Source organism: Bubalus kerabau, chromosome 1, assembly GCF_029407905.1.
Source record: "Bubalus kerabau isolate K-KA32 ecotype Philippines breed swamp buffalo chromosome 1, PCC_UOA_SB_1v2, whole genome shotgun sequence".
Classification (NCBI taxonomy): domain Eukaryota; kingdom Metazoa; phylum Chordata; class Mammalia; order Artiodactyla; family Bovidae; genus Bubalus; species Bubalus kerabau.
The window spans coordinates 64,505,995-64,515,703 of NC_073624.1; the positions used below are offsets into that span (position 1 = coordinate 64,505,995).

Here is a 9,709-nt window from a genome sequence, read left to right on the forward strand (position 1 = left end):
TTGCCAGGAGAAATATCAATAACCTCAGATATGCAGATGACACCACCCTTATGACAGAAAGTAAAGAAGAACTAAAGAGCCTCTTGATGAAAGTGAAAGAGGAGAGTGAAAAAGTTGGCTTAAACTCAACATTCAGGAAACTAAGATCATGGCATCTGGTCCTCACTTCATGGCAAGTAAATGGGGAAATAATGGAAACAGTGAGAGACTTTATTTTGGGGGGCTCCAAAATCACTGCAGATTGGTGACTTCAGTCATGAAATTAAACGATTTTTGCTCCTTGGAAGAAAAGCTATGACCAGCCTAGACATATTAAAAAGCTGTTTTTTTAATAAGTAATGTCTCTGATACAGAAAAGTAAACAAATATATTTTGCTGACAAAGTCCCATATAGTCAGAGTTATGGTTTTTCCAGTGGTCATCTGTGGATGTGAGAGTTGGACCATAAAAAAAGCTGGGCACCAAAGAATTGGTACTTTTGAACTGTGATGTTGGAGAAGACTCTTGAGAGTCCCTTGGACTGCAAGGAGATCAAACCAGTCAATCCTAAAGGAAATCAGTCCTGAATATTCATTGGAAGGACTGATGCTGAAGCTAAAACTCCAATACTTTGGCCACCTGATGCAAAGAACTGACTCTTTGGAAAAAACCCTGATAAGATTGAAGGCTAGAGAAGGGGACGACAGAGGGTGAGATGGTTGGATTGCATCACCGACTTGATGGACATAAGTTTGAGTAAGCTCCAGGAGTTGGTGATGGACAAAGAAGCCTGGCATGCTGCAGTCCCTGGGGTGGCAAAGAGTCAGACACCACTAAGTGACTGAACTTAACTGAACTGAAAGCAGTAGAAAACAAGACATTAAGTTGATAATGGAAAACAATAGATAGGTAGATAGATAAGCACCACAAAACAAATGCAGATGCCAAATCTAGATAATAAGTGTTACAGGTGGAGAGAAGATTAACAGAAGGAAATGATAGTATATTCCTACACTAGAGAAAGATGGATATCTCCAAGAATGCTGAAACAAGATGTGCTTGGTTGCTCAGTCGTATCTGACTTTGTGACCCCATGGACTGCAGCCTGCCAGGCTCCACTGTCCATGGGATTTTTCAGGCAAGAATACTGGAGTGGGTTGCCATTTCCTTCTCCAGGGTTCTTCCCAACCCAGGGATTGAACCTAAGTCTCCTGCGTCTCCTGCATTTCAGGCAGATTCTTTACCCACTGAGCCAATGTGGAAGCCCTGAAACAAGACAGAAAACCAAATTTTACATCTTGAGAAATCAGACATTTAAATGTGATCATAAAATAAAAGAACACCTCAGAAGCCTTGCCACACAAAAGACAAATTTGAAGACCCTTTTAAAAGATATATTCAAATGCTCGTGTCACTAAGCAAATTAGAAGGCAGTAAACTAAAATAAATGGTGAAGACAGTAAACAAAATATTAATCATACAACAGTCTGCTACTTTATTAAGAATATAAATTTTACTTTCATGTACTCTGGTAATTATGAAATGAAAGGAAAGAAATGGTAATTAAGGGTAAGGCTTAAAAATAGCACTTTGGAAGTTTCCTGGTGGTCCAATGGCTAAGACTCTGCTTTCCCAATGCAGAGGTCTCAGGTTCAAATCCTGATCCGGGAACTAGATCCTCTATGCCTCAACTAAAGATCAAAGATCCCACATGCCATAAACTAAGACCCGGCACAGCCAAATAAATAAATAGTACTTTGGTCCTACAAAACAATTTAGATGCTACTATCAAAGTTTCAGAAATGTGTTCAAAACTAAGACATATTAATCAAAATACAAAATGTCATTCATATCTATTTGTATTCTAAAGCAGTTGTTGCTTGAATGTAATTTATGAAATGGAGTGGAGAAAAAGTGCTATTTTGGTGATATGTTTCTTTTGAACTGGGTGGGGTTGGGGGGCGAGGGGGGGGCTTCCTTTGTGGCTCAGCTGGTGAAGAATCCACCTGCAATGAGGGAGACCTGGGTTCCATCCCTGGGTTGGAAAGATCCCCTGGAGAAAGAAAAGGCTACCCACTCCAATATTCTGGCCTGGAGAATCTCATGAACTGTACAGTCCATGGGATCACAAAGAGTCGGACACAACTGAGGGACTTTCACTTTTCTCTAGAACTGAATATTTCCTACCTTGTATTGCAAAGGAAATGCCTGAACTTCATTTATCACAATGAATGAATGATAAATACCTCCCTCTATCAAAGAAAGGAAAAAAAGACTAACTTACTTCATTGGAGAGCAGTCTGTAAAATTAATTGATTTTCTTGAGCACTTTTGCTTTCATTTATATTTGTTTATTATATGCACCAACCACTTGAGAGGTCATACACTCAGGTTATGCACTCATCTCATTACCATTATCCAAATGGTGGGAGTTGCTTACTGGGAACATCCCGTATAAATAGTAGAAATATTTCACCTATTTAAAACATTTAGTTCCAAAGACGAATGTCAGCTATAAACACTTGAGTATGTAAAATGTCCATCACATATTTTGATTACCAGCTGATTACTGGGTGGCTTTGTGTCAAAAGGTGCACAAATGTCAACTGCAGATGGTCCAAAATCCTGACAAAATGACAGTTAATTTCAAGGATCCCAGTTGTGGGGCTGTTGTAGACTGATCAACCATTGTCGCATCACTTCTACTACACTCTCATCACAGATTATAGACTAGCAGAGTATAAACCCAGCCAAGCCAAAAAAGAGAAAAGAAAACTTTTGTGCCCTGAGGGAGAGGCTGACATTAAATAATGTGAAGCAATCTTTAATCCATCACAGCCATGAATCTGAAAATGCCTCTAAGGGCAGAAGTAGCTGCATACAATCAACTGCCTCTTCAACAGTTTCACCATTTGCAGAATCTTGTTTCAGTAGCAACCTGAGTACTTTAAGCCAATGGTTTTTGTGTTGTATTTTGGCTTTTCTAGTTGTTCTTTGAGCAATTACTCTTCAAAGGCTATACTGCAACATATTGACAAGTCTGGTCTGAGGAAGAAGAGAGCTTTACATTTCCTGAAAATTCACATATTTTCCTCTTGAAAAGGGAAGACTCCTCAAAACAGAATGTATAGCAAAAATGGGAAAGAAGTGATAAATACCAAAAGTGACACACAAGTCTCATGACAGATGCATATTTGAAATGACTAAGAAGAATTGGCTGAATTCCAAATTAAGAAGAGAGAGGTTTTAGCAGTTTCAGAGAAGAAGAGAAACGTTCATGCCCTTATGCTGGGTCCTTCAGCATTCTTTCTTCTCAACTCTGTTTCATGCCTATCAAAATGTGTCATTCTCATGACTTCAATTTCCATCTATATTCTCATGATATAGCTTTGATTTTCTTTTTTTTTTTTCTTTTTTTTCTTGCAAGGCTCTATTAGGGACCCTGCTGCAGCAGGGGGAGTGACAGCATGATTTGACTGAATTCCCAGTATGCTGTTCTACTACTTCTTTGAATGAAGTGCAAATCTTTTAAGAATGCCAGAAAATGCCGGGAGCCGGCGAGAGACATTCCACTCGTGACAAAGGTCATGAGGAAGGGGGCTCGGCATACGCAAAGGCGGGATCGAGCCTCGGGAGTGCCCCCGGATATTCTCGAGCATCTACCCCCCAAAAAACCAGAGTCTGCCTACTTTATTGCTTTGTGCTCTCACCTCTGACTTTACTGGGGGCTGTCCCCCACCACCATCTCACTCTCTCTGTCAAAGAGTTAACTTACAGCTCCAATTAATAAAGTTCCTGGGCAATTAGGAGTGTTTAAATCCAAACCCCTCAGATGGCTCTCTAACTCACCTGACAAGTTTACCCGGACACCTACAGCTATGCATATGATTGTTTACAGTCTCCCAGCCTCCAGAGGCACGGGAAGCTTAAGATATTCAAATAGCTTAGAGCCTCTCAGAGAATTAGAAACTGTCAGAATAAAACTAGTAAAAGATTTCATTGATGAGCCAATGTTTGTTGCCAAGTTTTCACATCCCTTGAATTGTATCCTTGAATGTGCATTAATTAATATAGTTGGTATGTAGAAAAAATAAGTAGTGGCCTTGGTGTTAGTAACTTTAGACCCTTAAGGTAGTAAATTCTTTCCTTTGTAAACCCATTACACATCCACCCTATAGGAACGTAATCTTATCTTCGGAAGATGGCGCCAAACCTTAAAATAATTACTCTTAGAGAAAATAAGTCTTTGTTGATAAGTGCTTGTCAAGAGTCATAAAATGTTAATAGGCCTCTGGCCAGAAGATGATGTAAATCACCTAAACCATTTGTATACGATAAATCTGCAGGAAAGAAACCCTGGCTTTTGATAAGCATCAAAGACTGCTGATTTTGCATCCCCTATTGTCCTCTATGTGTAACTTAGGGTATAAAAGCCCCTGTTGAAAATAAAGCTATGGGCCTTGCTCACCAACGCTTGGTCTCCCCATGTCATTCTTCCCTTTAACTTCCAGCTGAGTGTCCATCTGGAGCGTGGATGTCCTCTGCGACCATTTATTTGCCTGGGCTTCTAAGACCCACTCGAGAAGGTGCCTAAGGTGGGGCACCTTCCGCTATTCGAGAGGGCGCCTGCGGCCTCCATGGTCAGAGCTAACCTGGTGTCACGGGTTATATTGATTTTCAGCATAAACCAAGCCACTCAGCTTCTTTTCTCCACTGAATTTTCCTACTGAGCTATCCTCATTCTATTCCTCTTTATTATCTCTAATTAACATTTGAATAGGTCGCCTAGCCGTCTCTCCTTCAAATACCCTGGATCAGCCGGGGCTGGACCCCGGCAAGAAAAGAGCACTTCACTTGTTTATTTCTCAGGGGATAAATGAGAAATTTATTTCTCACAGGCAACAATATAGTGAGCAGAGAAACTCCCTTATTAATGGCCACTTCATCCTTAGCTGAAGGTTTCACATACATAAAAATGCAACTGCCATAGATAATGGAAACTACAAGCATGTGGGAAGAAACATGGAAAAAGGCTTTTTTCCTTTCCTGTGCAGAAGATAAACTTAGAATTATCCAATGATACATATGTAGGACAGAACTACACACACAAGGGTCACTATAAAGGTCAACACAGCACAGAATAAAACCAGCTGCTCTAAGAACCATGTATCAGAACATAAATTCTTCAGTATTGGAGAAGCATCACAGAAAAAAGGGTCAATAACAGAGTCACAGAATTCCAGGTAGGGACTCAGGCCAAGGGGTAGAAGGATAATCAAGAAACCAGATACCCAACAACAGAGGATAAGATTTCCAAGACTCTGCTCTCATGATGGTCATATAATGCAGAGGTTTGCAGATGGCTACATAGTGGTCATAGGACATCACAGCCAAGAGAAAAAATTCTGTAGCCCCAAAGAGGACAGTAAAAGAGATCTGGATGAAGCAGGCATTGGTGGTGATGGTTTTGTTCCCACTTGATATGATGTAGAGGTATTTGGGCACACAGCCCATTGTGAATGAGATTTCTAAGTAAAAGAAATTTTGAAGAACAAAATACATAGCTGTTTTAAAACAAGAATCCACAAAGATGAGAGAAATTATGGTCAGATTCCCAATGACACTAAACATATATGTGACCAACAGGAAGATAGAAACCAAAATCTCTAGCTGTAGGTCATTTGTCAAACCCAGTATGATGAATATTGTTATTGCTAAATGGTTTCTCATCACTGACTCTGTATATTGCCCAATCTTCAGATAAAAAAACACAGAAATTGGATATGAAGAACAATTTCAAAATATCACAGGATCAAAATAACTACAAATAACAATTAAACCAATCACATGCACTTCCTTCTATAACCTGAAAATTCATCTTTCATGATATGATGACCCCAAACTCCACTGAATGGACCACAGAAGAGCTGATACACCACATGGAAGCTAGCAGCACTTTTTGTGGTTTCAAACATATGTCTGTCATCTACTATATGAGCAACATTGGGAAAGTCACTTAACCAATCAGTGCTCCCAATTTTCCTCCTTAATAAGATGAGTTTAACGATAATACTACATTGTAGTGTTATTGTGAGAGTTAAATGAGATAAGGCATAACAATCTTACAGTGATACATAGGAGATGATAAGCACTGTATAAGTGGAATTTTTTTATTTTCTAAAGCCAATTTGATAATCTCAAAAACGTATTTAGCTTTTTTATACATTATAATTCAGGGTTAATAAATTTTATGATTAGAAATGGTCTATGGTCTGTAAAAACGTAGATATCTAAATGTCTTTAGAAATAAAAAATTTAAATACTGTTAATTAAAATAAATCTAAAAACAGCATCAAATTTTTTTTTCCTGCATGAGAAACACATGTATCAGATTCTCTCACACATAAATTGTAATTTTTTAAAAAAATTTTGCCTTACTTCCGAAAACTGGACCAGGAAGAAATAGAAAATCTTAACAGACCCATCACAAGCACGGAAATTGAAACTGTAATCAGAAATCTTCCAGCAAACAAAAGCCCGGGTCCAGATGGCTTCACAGCTGAATTCTACCAAAACTTTAGAGAAGAGCTAACGCCTGTCCTACTCAAACTCTTCCAGAAAATTGCAGAGGAAGGTAAACTTCCAAACTCATTCTATGAGGCCACCATCACCCTAATACCAAAACCTGACAAAGATGCCACAAAAAAGAAAACTATAGACCAATACCACTGATGAACATAGATGCAAAAATCCTTCACAAAATTCTAGCAATCAAAATCCAACAACACATTAAAAAAATCATACATCATGACCAAGTGGGCTTTATCCCGGGGATGCAAGGATTCTTCAATATCCACAAATCAATCAATGTAGTACACCACATTAACAAATTGAAAAAAAAAAAAGCCATATGATTATCTCAATAGATGCAGAGAAAGGCTTTGACAAATTTCAACATCCATTTATGATAAAAAAAAAAAACTCTTCAGAAAGCAGGAATAGAAGGAACATACCTCAACATAATAAAAGCTATATATGACAAACCCACAGCAAACATTATCCTCAATGGTGAAAAATTGAAAGCATTTCCCCTAAAGTCAGGAACAAGACAAGGGTGCCCACTTTCACTATTACTATTCAACATAGTTCTGGAAGTTTTGGCCACAGCAATCAGAGCAGAAAAAGAAATAAAAGGAATCCAAATTGGAAAAGAAGAAGTAAAACTCTCACTGTTTGCAGATGGCATGATCCTCCACCAGAAAATTACTAGAACTATTCAATGACTATAGTAAAGTTGCAGGATATAAAATCAACACACAGAAATCCCTTGCATTCCTATACACTAATAATGAGAAAATAGAAAGAGAAATTAAGGAAACAATTCCATTCACCATTGCAATGAAAAGAATAAAATACTTAGGACTATATCTACCTAAGGAAACTAAAGACCTATATATAGAAAACTATAAAACACTGGTGAAAGAAATCAAAGAGGACACTAATAGATGGAGAAATATACCATGCTCATGGATTGGAAGAATCAATATAATGAAAATGAGTATACTACCCAAAGCAATCTATAGATTAAATGAACTCCCTATCAAGCTACCAATGTTATTTTTCACAGAGCTAGAACAAATAATTTTACAATTTGGATGGAAATACAAAAAACCTCAAATAGCCAAAGCAATCTTGAGAAATAATAATGGAACTGGAGGAATCAACCTGCCTGACTTCAGGCTCTCCTACAAAGCCACAGTCATCAAGACAGTATGGTACTGGCACAAAGACATAAATATAGATCAATGGAACAAAATAGAAAGCCCAGAGATAAACCACACACCTATGGACACCTTATCTTTGACAAAGGAGGCAAGAATATACAATGGATTAAAGACAATCTCTTTAACAAGTGGTGCTGGGAAAACTGGTCAACCACTTGTAAAAGAATGAAACTAGAACACTTTCTAACACCATACACAAAAATAAACTCAAAATGGATTAAAGATCTCAATGTAAGACCAGAAACTATAAAATTCCTAGAGGAGAACATAGGCAAAACACTCTCCGACATACATCACAGCAGGATCCTCTATGACCCACCTCCCAGAATGTTGGAAATAAAAGCAAAAATAAACAAATGGACCTAATTACACTTAAAAGCTTCTGCACAACAAAGGAAACTATATTTAAGGTGAAAAGACAGCCTTCGGAATGGGAGAAAATAATAGCAAATGAAGCAACTGACAAACAACTAATCTCAAAAATATACAAGCAACTCCTGCAGCTCAATTCCAGAAAAATAAATGACCCAATCAAAAAATGGGCCAAAGAACTAAATAGACATTTCTCCAAAGAAGACATACAGATGGCTAACGAACACATGAAAAGATGCTCAACATCACTCATTATCAGAGAAATGCAAATCAAAACCACTATGAGGTACCATTTCACACCAGTCAGAATGGCTGCGATCCAAAAGTCTTCAAGCAATAAAATGCTGGAGAGGGTGTGGATAAAAGGGAACCCTCTTACGCTGTTGGTGGGAATGCAAACTAGTACAGCCACTGTGGAGAACAGTGTGGAGATTCCTTAAAAAACTGGAAATAGACCTGCCTTATGACCAAGCAATCCCACTGCTGGGCATACACACCAAGGAAACCAAAATTGAAAGAGACACGTGTATCCCCAATGTTCATCGCAGCACTGTTTATAATAGTCAGGGCATGGAAGCAACCTAGATGTCCATCAGCAGATGATGGATAAGAAAGCTGTGGTACATATACACAATGGAGTATTACTCAGCCATTAAAAAGAATACATTTGAATCAGTTCTAATGAGGTGGATTATACAGAGTGAAGTAAGCCAGAAAGAAAAACACCAATACAGTATACTAACACATATATATGGAATTTAGAAAGATGGTAACAATAACCCTGTATACGAGATAGCAAAAAAGACACTGATGTATGGAACAGTCTTTTGGACTCTGTGGGAGAGGGAGAGGGTGGGATGATTTGGGAGAATGGCATCAAAACATGTATAATATCATATATGAAACTAGTCACCAGTCCAGGTTTGATGCATGATACTGGATGCTTGGGGCTGGTGCAATGGGATGACTCAGAGGGATGGAATGGGGAGGGAGGAGGGAGGAGGGTTCAGGATGGGGAACACGTGTATACCTGTGGTGGATTCATGTTGATATATGGCAAAACCAATACAATATTGTAAAGTTAAAAAAATAAAATAAAAATTTATCCTTTACTCCATGCATTACTAGATTCATTACTTAACGTTGGTACTATAATCTTAACAAGGTACATGTTTATTAATTAAGTTCACCAGTGAATATACATGCAAAACTCAGCCTTCACAAGAAATCAGAAATGCCTTTAGCTTTTCAGGTAGATTTGTTCCATCAGAATTTTCTTCCACACCTCAGGATTTTCATGAACATACAAATTTTTTATGGTTTTCCACATACGATTTTTATCATACATTTATCATACATTTCTATCATAATGTTTCATATAGTTTCACAGAGATTTGCTACTTAGAAACATGTTAATTTAGACATTCAGAAACAAAAACAATTTCAGTCAAGAAAGATGGGAGGAAGGACGTAAAACTGAAAGCAATTTGAAAAAAAATTAACCCATTTCTATCTCAAATAAATACCTTAACTGTTACAATCACAGAGAAGAAAAAGAACTAATCCAAATTTAT

General features: G+C 37.9%; 1 pseudogene; it reads right to left on the reverse strand.

The window, feature by feature from the left end:
• Positions 1-3,479: 3,479 nt before the first annotated feature.
• LOC129641597 (olfactory receptor 6C2-like) lies at positions 3,480-5,709 on the reverse strand (annotated as a pseudogene).
• Positions 5,710-9,709: the final 4,000 nt, after the last annotated feature.